Source organism: Ceratotherium simum, chromosome 27, assembly GCF_057802395.1.
Source record: "Ceratotherium simum simum isolate JZ-2026a chromosome 27, ASM5780239v1, whole genome shotgun sequence".
In the NCBI taxonomy this organism is placed as follows: Eukaryota; Metazoa; Chordata; class Mammalia; order Perissodactyla; family Rhinocerotidae; genus Ceratotherium; species Ceratotherium simum.
Genome location: NC_141926.1, coordinates 40,142,976 through 40,156,535, shown reverse-complemented (window position 1 = coordinate 40,156,535; position 13,560 = coordinate 40,142,976). Strand labels below are relative to the sequence as shown.

Genomic DNA, 13,560 nt, shown 5'->3' with positions numbered 1-13,560 from the left:
ATCGTGTACCACTGTAGGCACCAGCACTGTATGTAAATTGTCAGTTCTATATTATATTTATCACTAATGTCATCCTTTATCTGCAAGCTATTTTCAGAAGCTAAGTACTCTGTCCAAACTATTAACCACTTCATTTAGTCCAAAGTGGAAAGGGGGCTTTTGTGAGTAGAAATGTGTGGAGGTGGCAGTAGAATTCATAATTTAGTAATGCATCATGAATCTTTAACTTTCCCATTTAAATATCTAGTTTGTGGGCAAATATAGGTTCTCTTTCAAAAGTATGGCCATAAAATATTATCTCCAGGAAAAAAAAATTATTCTAATGTGGCATAGCACTAAGATACTATTCCTCAGTCAACTTTTAGCTGTGTTTTTCCTTAGGGCAATATTCAATGCTGCCATTATAAAATATTTTGACAGAACATAATTTCTATAAACTTAAATGCTGCAAGGGATTTTTTTTTTTTGAGTTAAACTTAACCTTGTTGTGGAAAAATCAAATTAGCCTTTTTAAACATGGGAAGTTATGTTCAATAAAAGGAAATCTGACTAATATCCAGATAAGACAATACAGTTTTAGTAGGAAAAATATGATTCCTGCATTATTCTATTAAGAATGCATCCAAATTTTATATGTTAAAGTGGAAAATGTAGGCAGATGATGACTAGAAATATATAAGTGTAGACATCTTAGAAACTAATTATTTTTAAAGTCAAGACAATAAAGTTAAATAGCAATAGAGCTGGTGTTATAGATTATCAGATACTCTGGCCACAAGTGTTGGAAGACCCAAATGGGAAAAAGAGCAGAAAGCAGCAATGTGGGTGCCCCAGTAGCAGTGGGTGAAGGTATGCCTGTCTGTTCTGTGTCTTTTCCAATGACTTTTCTCCTGACTTGTACATTTGAGAACAAAATGAGTAGGAAAGAGTGAGAAGAAGTTTACTTTTAGGTAAACTTTAGGGAGATTATGTAATACAAACTCTCAGGGAGAAGTTAAACAGATTGTGTGTTTCAAGATAGAGGTCTCTCTTTCTGGAAGCATCTGTAGGGCACACAGATCAGCTATGGTAGGTCAGGGGGACTTATTCTGAAGGCTTATGAGCTTAAGATCTGCCAGCACTGTCCATAACAAGAAATATAAATTTGCTTCATTGTGCTAGAAAGAAAATGAAAAGCAAAGTTGTGTTACTGTCTACATTTCAAGTGAAAATGTGAAGAGATTTTGAATCAGACAATTAGGAAAAGTGAGAGACAAAGAAATCAACATGAGGAGGGAAGAACATAAAAGGGGAGACACAAATAACAATGATCCAAATAAATGCAAATTAAAACAAGTAGGATATATTTTTCTTTGTCCATCAAAATGGAAAGATTTTTTAAATGATAAATTAAAAAGCTAATACAGTGGTTCTCAAAGAGTGACCCAAGGATCTCTGGGAATCCCCAAGAGCTTTGCACAGAAACCACAGGGTCAAAATGTTATCATAACACCATGACGTCACTTGCCCACTCATCCTCCTTCTGTCACAGAGGACTGCAGAGTTTCCTGAAGGTTACTTGGTGTGTGATGAGTCAACACTCTGATGACTAATGCAATGTGTGCTTATGTGTTTACTTTTTTTGTCTGTTTGTTTTAATTTCCAATATGGTAAATGTAGGTAGCACTGACTCACATAAACAAAAGCTCTCTGGGGTCCTCAATAAGTTTTAAGAATCTGAAGGGGTCCTGAGACCAGAAAGATTGAGGGCAGCTTGTGTCCTTGTAATGAGCACATTGACAATCTTTCAGAGTATAAACTACTTGGTTTGAATCAAAAACCTTAAAAATAATCATTTCCTTGACCTAGTACTTCCACTGATAGCAATAAATCTCAGGTAAACATCAGAAACTAGACTAAATATTATTTAGAATGACAAATATCACAATATTAAAATAGAAAAATATTAGAATTATCTGAAAAATGGAAATGTTTGAATAAATGCTACTAAGTCCAGGGAATCAAACAGTCAGGGATTTAAGAAATGGTTTACAAACAATAGCAGTTTTAAGATAATAAATCCTAATGAGATGATTGTGGTTTATCTCCCTATCAAGAGGGCAGAATTGTGCAGTGGTTAGAAGCATGCCCTCTCTAGACAGGGTGCCAGGGAGCCTGCCACAGCTTAAACTGTTGGCTATTACGTGGTGTTTTATAGGCAACTTAATCTTTTTAAAGCTCCGACTCTACATCTGCCAACTGAGCACTATACTGGTTCCCACCAAACAGGGTTGTTGTATTCAACGAGATGTTGCGTGTAGCATTTAGCAAAAAGCTTGGAATATTGATCAATAAATGTTGATTATAATGTTATTGTAAAATATCTATGTAAAATATTGTAAATTAAACTAAAAAATATTCATTCATTTCACAAATGTTTGTTAAACACCAACCATGTATCATGCACTGTTCTAGGCATTTGGATCAGGTCTGTGAACAAAAAATACCCAAACTACCATTGTAGCGGTGGTGTAGGAACACACCTTAGAGATGGTTCTCTTTGGATGGTAGGATTGTGAGTAATTTTTTTCCCATAGATATTATCACATTTTTCCAAATTTTCTACCATGAGTAATATTAATTATAGCAGAAACTAGAAAAATATACTAAACATAGAAGAGGTAAATTACATCTGTTCTTGATCAATTTTTCCATTTTTTTTAAATTTAGAAAACCTAAATTTGTGAAGAAATTATGTGGTTTATTTTAGGAAAAAGAAAATACATTTTCTAAGGAACTATGATTAGCAATAATCTAGTCTCTAGCTAATCTTTTTAAAATGTAAAGCCAGTAGAATTAAAATAATTGTATGATCTCTGGAAAACAGAATTTAGGGATAGGTTAAATACATTAAATAAAACATTAAATACATAAAAAATGGTTAATAGTTAATTAAATAAGTAACATAATGTTTCAAACTTTCTGAAAAACAGTTTTAAATTTTCAGTTTCATAAAATATTGGAAATATTTATACCCTCTGACAAAGTAATTCCACTTCTAGGGATCTACGACAAGTAAATTATCAGAAAAATCTGAGAACATTTAGATGAAAAGATATTTATCAAGGCACTGACTTCTAAGCAGAAAAAAAATGAAAAGGTAAAGAAACAGCCTAAATATCAAAGAAGAGGGAAAAGTTAAATTAATTGTAGGACAGTTATAAAACAGAATCTAATGTAGCCATTAAAAATAAACTTTGATGATGCTGAGGAATAATTTCTAATGATGGTGTTATGGACTGAATGTTGTGTCCCCCTAAATGTGGATGTTGAAATCCTAACCCCCAATGTGATGGTGTGAGGAGGCGGGGACTTGAGGAGGTGATTAGGTCATGAGGGTGGAGCCCTCATGAATGGTATTGACGCCCTTATAAAAGGGATCCCAGAGGGCGCCCTCACCCCTTCCACCAAGTGAGGACACGTGAGAAGAGGGCTCTCTATGAACCAGGAAGTGAGCTCTCACCAGATGTAGAATCTGCTGACACCTTGATCTTGGACTTCCCAGCCTCAGAGCTGTGACAAATAAATGTTTGTTATTTAATTCACCCAGTCTATGGTATTTTTGTTATAGCAGCCCAAACAGACCAAGACAGATGAGAAAATGCTTATGATATGAGATTAAACATAAACTCAGGCTGTAGCATGGTATAAAAATTGGATCTCCACCATATACAGTCAGAGCTATGTGCATGCACTCATGGCCCCTCCCGATATGCTGAGAAAAAGAGCATGAAAGGAAATACTCTCCAATATCACAGCAATTATATTTTCAAATTTTTTGTGTGTGTGTGAGGAGGACTAGCCCTGAGCTAATATCCAATGCCAATCTCCCCCCCCCTTTTTTTTTTTTGCTGAGGAAGATTGGCCCTGGGCTAACATCTGTGCCGATCTTCCTCTACTTTATATGGGACGCCACCACAGCATGGCTTAATAATCGGTGTGTTGGTGGGTGCCTGGGATCCGAACCTGTGAACCCCGGGCCGCCGCAGCGGAGTGCACGAGCTGAACTGCTTGTGCCACCGGGCCAGCCCCTTTTCAAATGTTTTAATGTAAGCATGTACTATTTTTATAATCTGAATAAATAGGCATAAGAATGAAAATATCATGAATATGTCATTTATCCTGAAGACTGCAATTTTCTGATTTTTGTACTAGGACTAAGCAATGATCTCAGATGCTTTTGAAAGAAAAACACTCTATCAGGGGCCCAGTTCCCATGACAAAGCTGTGATCTTCAATCTCTCTTTCATCCTAGCCATCTACAGCCAACATGTCACCAAGTCCTGTCATAACCTTCTAAATATCTTCAAGTAGCTCCAACTTTGTCTTCCCCTGCCCTATCCTCTCCTGTTTACCAGAAATCTAGGTCCTCAGCTGCTGTATTGCCTCTGATTGCTCTTGTTGCCATATTCTCACCCTCTCCCATGCTCATCCTCCACAGAGTCCCCCAGTGATCTTTCTAAAAAACCTGTCCACTCGTGTCTTTCCCCTGCCTAAAATCTTTCCGAGATTGTATTGTTCATATAACAAACAAGCCTCTTGTAATCTGATTTCTGACTACTTTTCCAGCTTCGTTTCTTAACAACCCCACCTGCGGTCTACCAAGACCTTTGCTTTCCCACACAACCTATATATTATTTCACACTTCCATGCCTTTGTCCCACTTCTTACCCCTCCTATGAACTTAATTAACAGCAACTCAGTTTCCAAGATTCAGGTAAAAACTCCCTTCTCCATTAACCCTTCTCTGACATCTCCTAAGAGGACTTGGAGTGTTTTTTCTCTCTGCTCCTTGAGCGCCCCCACCCTAACTGCATTTTCCCTGTGATGGTGTGATTGTTTACTTAGCAATCTTACTGTTATTCTTACTGCATCTTACTATAAACTCGGTTGATAGTCCCACCAACTTAAAATAATTTTGTTTGTAACTCTTGTTTTAACTATCAAAACTTTTTTTGACTGCAACATTTGAACTACACATTTTATCTATAAATAATTTATGTATTGCTTATATTGCAATGCCAGAACTTGACATTTTATCATTGAACTATATTATTTTTTAAAATCATGGACTTTAAAAATGTTATGTCTTATAAATGGCATTAAGTAATAAATCGTGTTATATGGTTTTAACACTACATTTTATAAATTAAGCTTTAAATGTATAAAAATCAAATTATAGACAAGCCTACACCAGGGTGACGACTTCTAAATAGCAGAAAATATTTACAGAAAATATGAAGAAGATTTAATATACCCAATTTTAAAAACACATAAAACTTAGAAGAGTATGGAACAGCAAGCCTCTAGTAACTGGTAAAATGCTGTGAGAAACACTTTGCACAACAGAAAATGAATTAGTAAACGTGGAAATATGTTGAATCTCACTAGTAATAAACAAAACACAAAATTTAAACAAAAATAATACATTTTTGGTAATACAACAAAAAATATAAAATTAAAATGCTCTCTGTTTACAAGAACGGGTTAGAATTTTTAACTAATACATTTTAAATTAAAAGAATCTTTTGGCAAAGCAATTTAGGTTTGTGTTTCATAATTAAAAAAAAATTTTACTCTCTTGACCCAATAATCCCAGTCTTTATAAATTCCTTGCTTGAGAAGGAAAAAACTGAGTCTCAACATATGTTTATTAAGCACTCTAATTAAAGATGTTTTAGAGCGCTTATGCATTTTGCCTAGGTCAAACGGCATGGAGACATCCTGTTTTAGCCTATTTTACTCATTCAACTTGTTATTTCAAATTAATATTCAAGCAAAGTAATTTGACTTTCCTAATAAATCCAAGTGAAAATAATAATTATGTTTTGATTTTGTATGTTTTAAAAAATACGTAAATTTGAGAGGACTACGCTATTATTGTGTGAATTTCTTTTTTGTGGCATTTTTTTTTTTTTTAATCCTCAAATGTGAGCTCATTGTCAGACTAGTACTTCCTAGAGAACAGGAATTCTCTCATTTCTCCTTAAACCCTCTGTGCCTAGCAGGGTGGCTGGCATGGAGAACACATGTAATACATGTTTGTTGACTGAATGTATGAATGACCAACTTCTAAGTATTAATTTCTTCTATTTGGAAAATTTGCTTTCTATTTTCTTCAAGGATGTATTCTTTGTATTTTAGATTGGTTGTTTCCATTTAAATGTATTCAGACCCTAAAGGATTATTTCCATCTAATTTTATTCAGATGGTTCCAATCTTAAAAACAAACATAATCTTTCAAATCATCTACCGTTACTAATTTTTGGCCATTTTCCAAATTTCCTTTTCTTTGTCTCAACTTCTAAGATTTTTATGGCTTAATTTTTTAAAGCTAGGCCATGGCTATTGTGACAGAATGAAGAGTTGGGAGGGATTTTAGAGACCTAGTAATCCAAACTTAGAGATGTCATAACTGGATGTCAAGTAATTTGCTTGCAGTTATAAAAATAACTGATAGCAAAGTCAGGACTAGAACCCAGATCTAGAAGGTATTGCTCCAGCCTTCTTTCCACTATACAGAATCCTACATTTTGAGTTTTATTTTTCTCTGATTTTTCTTTTATTGTTCATTCATTCAAAAACCATATACTGAGGGCACACCTCTTGGCAGGCCTGTGCGGGTCATCGTTAGCAAACATGAGCAAATGAAAAGGTCATCTTCTGATTTGAATAGACACTCTTGGCAGTGGGAATATGGAAATGTTCTCTCCCTCATGTGTAATGCTTCTCACATCTTTTTAGATTTGTTGTTTTGTGTCTTAAACAAGCTGATTCAGCCTAGTGTTCAACACTGAATTTCTTTACTACTTTTTAAATTATAGCCTTCCCTTGGGAAACTTGATTAATTCATATTGCTGAAATTATCACCTTACTGCAAATGACATATGGTTTCATTCTGTTTCTAGTCTCTCCGGTTTGGAACATATTTTTGAAACACTAATAGATTTCTTATCCTGGAAGCCTCTTAATGCTTTGACATTAAACATAGGCACTAAACAATGTAGCAGTGTTAATTGAGAATGGTAATCAGGATGTCACCACTGGGTCCTATTTCGTGTGAGCTAATGTAACTCATTTATGTCTGGTATCCTTAGAATGGAACTTTAACAATGAGCTGTTGTTTTAATTTTATATTATTTCTATATAAAACTATGCTCTTTATAGGATAACAGTGTTTAAAATTTTCAAAATATAAGAAACACTTAATTGTTACTATAGTTGATGCTGGTGTTTACCAATATTCTTGAGGTCTCTTTTTTCAAGTATAATCCTTTTAAAAGGATATTTTGATATTTTAAATGTACATGTCCCTTATAATATTAGTAAATTTTCTTTTTATTGTTTAAAGAAAGCCACTTGCCCTTAAGTTTAAGAATTCAATTAAATATTTTAAAAATTTGCCAGTCAGCTGGAATAAGCAATAATAATAACAGCTGGTTGCCCTAAAATGCCCATTTTAAAAATTAAGATTTAGATCTAAGACTCTTCCATACCAAATTCATTTCCTCCTGCCCTTCACTGACTCTGCTTTCCTGTTAACATCTTCAGAGTGTAAAACTGGGGCCAAGTGTAGAAATATCAAAGCAACTGAAGGGCTGTTCTCAGGAGATAGAGTTCACTTTATCGAGAATTACCAAGGTTATTTGACTCTGGCAGGATATTCTACAACCTGTACCTTTAAGACCGATGAAGGCAAATAGAAATAGGGAGTACTAAATCTGCGCCTGGAATTCTGAAAAAAGTAAACTTTATTCCAGAAAATCTTTTGGGAAGGCAACTTGCCGATTCATCTTTTCAGTACTTGACTCTGGTTCTCTCCCCTATATTTTTGTTTTGTTTTGTGTTTAGAGGAGGACGTTCAGATCTCGTGCTTCGTTTCTTTATTGGTCGTCTTCTTTCCATCCTCTCAATATTACTCATCTACCTGTTAAATTTGAATTTGGTCTCTCTCTTTACCTGCCCCACCCCGATCACAGTGCTCTGGCTCCGTCCCTTCAGAGGCTGTCTTATTTGCTAAAGTTAGCCTAGAGGACAGGTATTTTGATTTAGTTCTCGGTCTGTGGTTCAGGTTGGCAACTTTCAGCTACAAATTACAGAACACATCAATTTATAGTGGTTCACACATTAAGGAGTCAGGAAATTTTTTCACATAACCAAAGTCCATAAACAGAGCAGGCCATAGAACAGTATAATTAGATGCCCAGTACTGTCATCAGGTACCTGTGTTTCCACCATCGTTCTGTTATCCTCAGTGTCAATGTCCACTGAGCTAGTTTCCTTTGGGCTTGCATCATAAAAGGGAAGGATTGTAAGTTTTTTGGAAAGAAAAACTTCCTCAAATGTCCTCAGCCAACTTCTCATGTCTCACAAGTTTAGGCTGGATATTGGTCATGAGATTTCCATGATTGGTTTAGAAAACCCATTTGGGCACCAACTACTAGCATATGGACTCTGTGAGAGTAGACACTATGGGACTAGCTCATGATTATTCCCAGTGCCTAGATATTTTCTGGCACATAATAGAGTTTCACTTTATAATCTTGAGTAGATATTCAAAGAAATGCTGACATGTGGAAGATTAGCATGAAGGTGAGAGGGAGGAGAGAAATCAAGCCAGTAAGCCCTAAACTTATGTATGTGTTGAATATTTCATGGGTAACTGCATATGGGATTGTGTTTTTTTAAGTATGTGTAACATCTGGTTCTTTTTTTCACTGAAATCATGAGCAGTGCTTTTTTTTCTACTTAAGATCAGATTTTCTATTGTTTCATAAATAATTTTGCTTTAGTACCAAAGGCATTTGTATTAATTCAATATGGTGCAATAAAAGTATTCCATGGAATGGATTTGACCATATTGTTTATTGATCTCTCCACTTATTGGCTTTACGTTCATCTTCATCAGTTTCACGTTAAGATTTTGGTATTCATCTGGACACAGAAATTAGACATAGAAGGAAATCCTACTACTTATGTTCTTTCTTTTTTCTTTTTTGGCCTGATGTTTGGAAAGCAGGAGGCAGGAGTGAAGAAACAGAGTTTCTTGCTTTGTTTGCAAGAAAGAAACATATGTATGTAAATGCTTCTGCTGCTGCTGTCCACTTAACAAAGCAACAGCACTGCTGGGACTACCTGAGACGTACCAGTAAATAGCAGACCAGCAGAAGGTCTCAGTCCATCTTGGGGTTGCATTTTGCCACACAGATGAAGGTAAAAATGGACCAGAAATCTTTTTGAATATGTGGGAAGAAAAATGGATTTAAAGCTCAACTTGTCAGTTTCATAAACAGAAAGATTCAGAATTTTGATAATTATGACTTCCTTTTACACTTCTAGCCTTCACTATCATTATGATGCAAGATGAAGACCTCACTCCAAGCTCAGGGATGAAGCTGAAGGCACCTAGAAGATGCCATCCTCCATCTCTACCTGTAGGTACCCTGGAAGATGTTGGTCTTATATGCCTACCTTTTCGCTAAATTTCTGTTCTGCCCCACTATTAACTCAAACCGATCATGCCTAAAACTGAAATCAATGTATTTTACCTCTAAACCAGCATTTTCTTCAGCCTGTCTTAATTGTAACCATGGACCCATCACTTCACTATTTCTGCTGCCACCACACTTCATCTAATTTGCATCACCTTATGGCTTGACAAATTCAGTGGTCTCCTCATTGATCTGCCTGCTCTTATCTTCTAATTGGATCAGAAAACCCATATATTGATTGATAGATTTTAATATGTATCATCTGCATATATGTTTTAATACACACCTTGCTTGCTCAAATATTTTCAGTGATTCTTTGCCTCTTAGAGGGTAATGCATAAAATTCTAAGCCTGGCATAAATAGTCCTGCATAATCCAGGTGTAATTGACCTAATAGTGCACGCTTGTCACCGTAAAGAGCTTTTGTAGAGGCTTCATGGTTGCCACAGCAATTGCCACATTTGAGCTGGGGGATATTTTTGTCCCTTCCAAATTTATGACCCTATAATTTATAACTCTCTGTCATTAATTCCCACTATTCCTGATGCAAACTTTGTTTCTGTGTAATTAATATGCACATTGGACATAAAAAATGTTTGGGGTGTATTTTTTTACATATCCAAGACCAGCTTACCTATTAAAGACCATTTTAAATTCCACCTCATTCATGCTTTCTTTCCTGGCCACCTAATCCCACTCTTTTGACTCTATGCTGCATTTACTGTCAGAATCTCTTATGTAGCATTATAATTTGTTGATGTGAATTACTACTTGTTTTTCTATTTTACTATTGTTTTGTCGATATGTTCTTTTGATTAGATCGTCAGACCCTGAGTAAAAAGATTATGTCTTCTATCACTTTGTTTCTCCACATCTTATACAGTCACGTTGCACTATGCATATTACAGACACCCTCGAAATGTTTGTTGATGATGCAAATGATCCTTAGCCTCACCCCCTAGGTGACTCCTGGTCAGCTGCAATCTGCCTGCTGCGCCAAACCTTGCCTGACCCTGAAGCCTAAGTAACTTGTATGTTCTCTGAAAATTCTTTCATATTTTTAGCCAGTTTTATCTTTTCTTGTCACCACAATTAGACTATAAATAATTTTCCCTCTCCCTATCGCCTTCTCTTAAAGATTCTGAGCACCTAGTAAGCACTTATAATAAATATTTATGATTGACTCGTGACTTCTCTGAAAACATTTGAATCTTTCTCCAGTTCACAAACCTGTAGACTTACATGAAAGGGTTGTGCTGTGATACAACTGGGTCATCAGTTTATCTGGAACTTAACAGGAGTATATATACAACCACAGAGTGTACTCTATAACTCCAAGAAAGTATGTCTGCATATAACCCAAACTAAAGGGCTATTTAGATAGCTCAAGGAGAATTTGCCAACCAGCTGGAAGGTTGAGGTGACTTCTCTCCACTTTGGTACACTCCTTCATGCACTCCACTCCTGGATGCACTGCTCTGGTATGTGAAGCTTGGCACACATTTATCAGGCCAGCCAAAAACCTGTGCAGAAAGGAAATAATTCGGAAACTAGAGGACCCACTGCTGGATTAGTCGTCTCCATCATCGAAGTCCCAGGCATTCCCAATGACAAGATACATTTTTGCATGACTTCATTCACTGGTTCATGCCAAAGAAAGACAACAGAAGGAAAGGTCCCATGTAGACAGCTGTGCCAAATGGATGTGGCGCCACTACTACTTAGGAGCGTCAGGCCTTGTAAACCAGGGCTGTGGTGGGAGCTGATGGGTGGGGCAGCCCAGCATAAATATAGATAATATTTGTGGTTTAGCTCCCACACAGTTATGCAGAAGGCATTACAATTTGATCTGGTATATTTAAAAGTGCTAAGGCATAAATAAAAACACGGCCTAACTGCATAAATAGAGGTCTCTGTCTACCATGTGCTTTTAGAAAAATATCTCAGGGTCTCAGGACTAAAATAAACATGATTTCTACCATGTGGTAAAACTATTGAATTTTTCCCAACTCAAAATTAGGCAAAGCATGAGTATTTACTAGCAAAATTAACTCTTTTCTCTGTTTTCTCATTATAGCTACAGGCAAAGAGAGGAAAGATGAGCAATTATACAAAGCTTTTAATTGATATATGAAGCCAATCAAGTTAACTCATCCTAGAGAGCCAGCTTCTCTCCTCTGCTCCACACTTCTGTGGAGAGGGAATCTGTATATTGAGGATATACAGATTGACTTCCCTTTCATTTTTATTCTATAAATATATCACTAGATTTTCTTACTGTTTTGAGTAGAAAAATGTGTAATTAGGGGGAAAAAACAGTAAAGGAACAAATGTCTCCATGTCGAGATACATTTTAAAAGTTCTAAGTTTTATTATTGTTTAAATTACTACAAAGAATTTTTTTCCAAAAGAGAAACTAAAAATAAAATGGAATAAATTGAAGGATGAGTCATAGGCATTAATTAAACACGGCTTCCTAATAGATTAAAAATAAAAATATCAATTGGTATTTGTGAGTTTGTTTTGCTCTAAGGGAGTAAATGAATTTTTTTTCATTAGGTAGAAATTCAAATTATATGTGTGATTTCTGTAAAGCAGAATTACATTCTCCTACAAAACTTGTAAGTAGTTGGACCATGTGTAGTATCTCTATGGTTATTATCTGTCTAAATTCGTCCTCATATTTAGATCTTTTCTCCCTTAAAGAGATACCACTTTTCCTTGGGTGGTAACTAGTCTTCACACTTTATCTCTTCTAGGTCCTGAAACAGCACAGCTAACATGGGTATTTTCATGTAACGGATTACTTAATCAATTACCACAAAAGTGGTATGGTGAAAAAAGTACAAGTTTTGCACCACACAGATAAGAGTTCAAATCCAGACTCCGTGCTGTAGCCTTCAGCATGTCACTTCATTTCTCTGTGTCTTAATTTCTTCATTTGTAGAATGACAATAATTGGCGGCTTTGTTGAGATAATTTATAGAGTGCCTGGCACGTGGTAGACTCTTACGAAGGCCTTTTAATCAGAGGGACCTATTCTGTAATTGGTAGTTTATATATGACCTTAGGAAAATAACTCATCATGCCTAATTTCAGTTTTTAAGACAACAACATGAGAACAAAAAGATACTAATACCACCTGGAATACAGAGCTGGCTGTAAAAATTGAGTAGGAATATGGGCAAATCACTTGGCAAATAGTCCTATTAACACCATCCAAGAAGGGAAAGGGAGTGATGGGATGACAGTAGAAAGAAGAGGAAACCAACTATGAAGCTCAAGGCTAAGAATTCATGTCAAGGACAGAATAACCCAGTTTTTATATTGTACAATCTAAATATTCCAGAAGAACCATGTGCTTCTTTCCTCCTTGAGTTTTCTACTGGTCTAAGATTCTTTCTCCATTTTTCAAGCAAAGAAAAAAGAAAAAAGACCAGAGACTGAGATCGTTGTTATATAAGCCATGTGTGAAAACATCCCTTTGAGAAGTAAAGCAAAATTTACACCATTGAAGACAAGATAAAGCATTTTAAATTATCTGTATTGACTAAAGAAATTTGGGTTTGCAGTATGCTTCACCAAAATAATTTTAGAGCCACAAAATCTAAGATCCTTATTTGCAGTTTCAGAGTCAAAATTCCACAAGCAAAATATTAGAAATGTGGACTTCTTTTTCAAGATTAAAAAGATAACTTTGAATTGCTATCCTTTTTTTCTCCTATTTTTCTTCACTTATACTCATGCTAGTATGTCTCTGTTTTTATGTTCTGAAAATATTATTCCACTGATGCCCTCATACATAAAAAGTTACTTGGTAACTCTCTTCTTTCACTATGTATTCAAATAACACAGGAAGAAATAGATGAAAATATGGGAAGTGTTTCTAGACTTACAGAGATAAACGGGTCGGAACAGAGAGATCCGTGCATCTACGAAGCAGGAGAGCGCCTCTTAAGCCAAGCAGATCTTCCTGCGCGCTACCTGAGGGAATTCATTCTGCTCGGGACTCAGTCAGGCTTTCGTACCA

The 13,560-nt window shown here is 35.7% G+C and overlaps 1 long non-coding RNA gene across 1 annotated transcript in view; it reads left to right on the top strand.

Annotated features, from left to right (window-relative positions):
• Window positions 1-13,560, top strand: part of LOC147913483 (uncharacterized) — a 40,797-nt gene that overhangs the window by 13,016 nt on the left and 14,221 nt on the right. The window contains exon 2 of the long non-coding RNA XR_015548683.1: window positions 9,379-9,473. This is a non-coding gene — a long non-coding RNA (uncharacterized LOC147913483). The remainder of the gene's footprint in view (window positions 1-9,378; window positions 9,474-13,560) is intronic.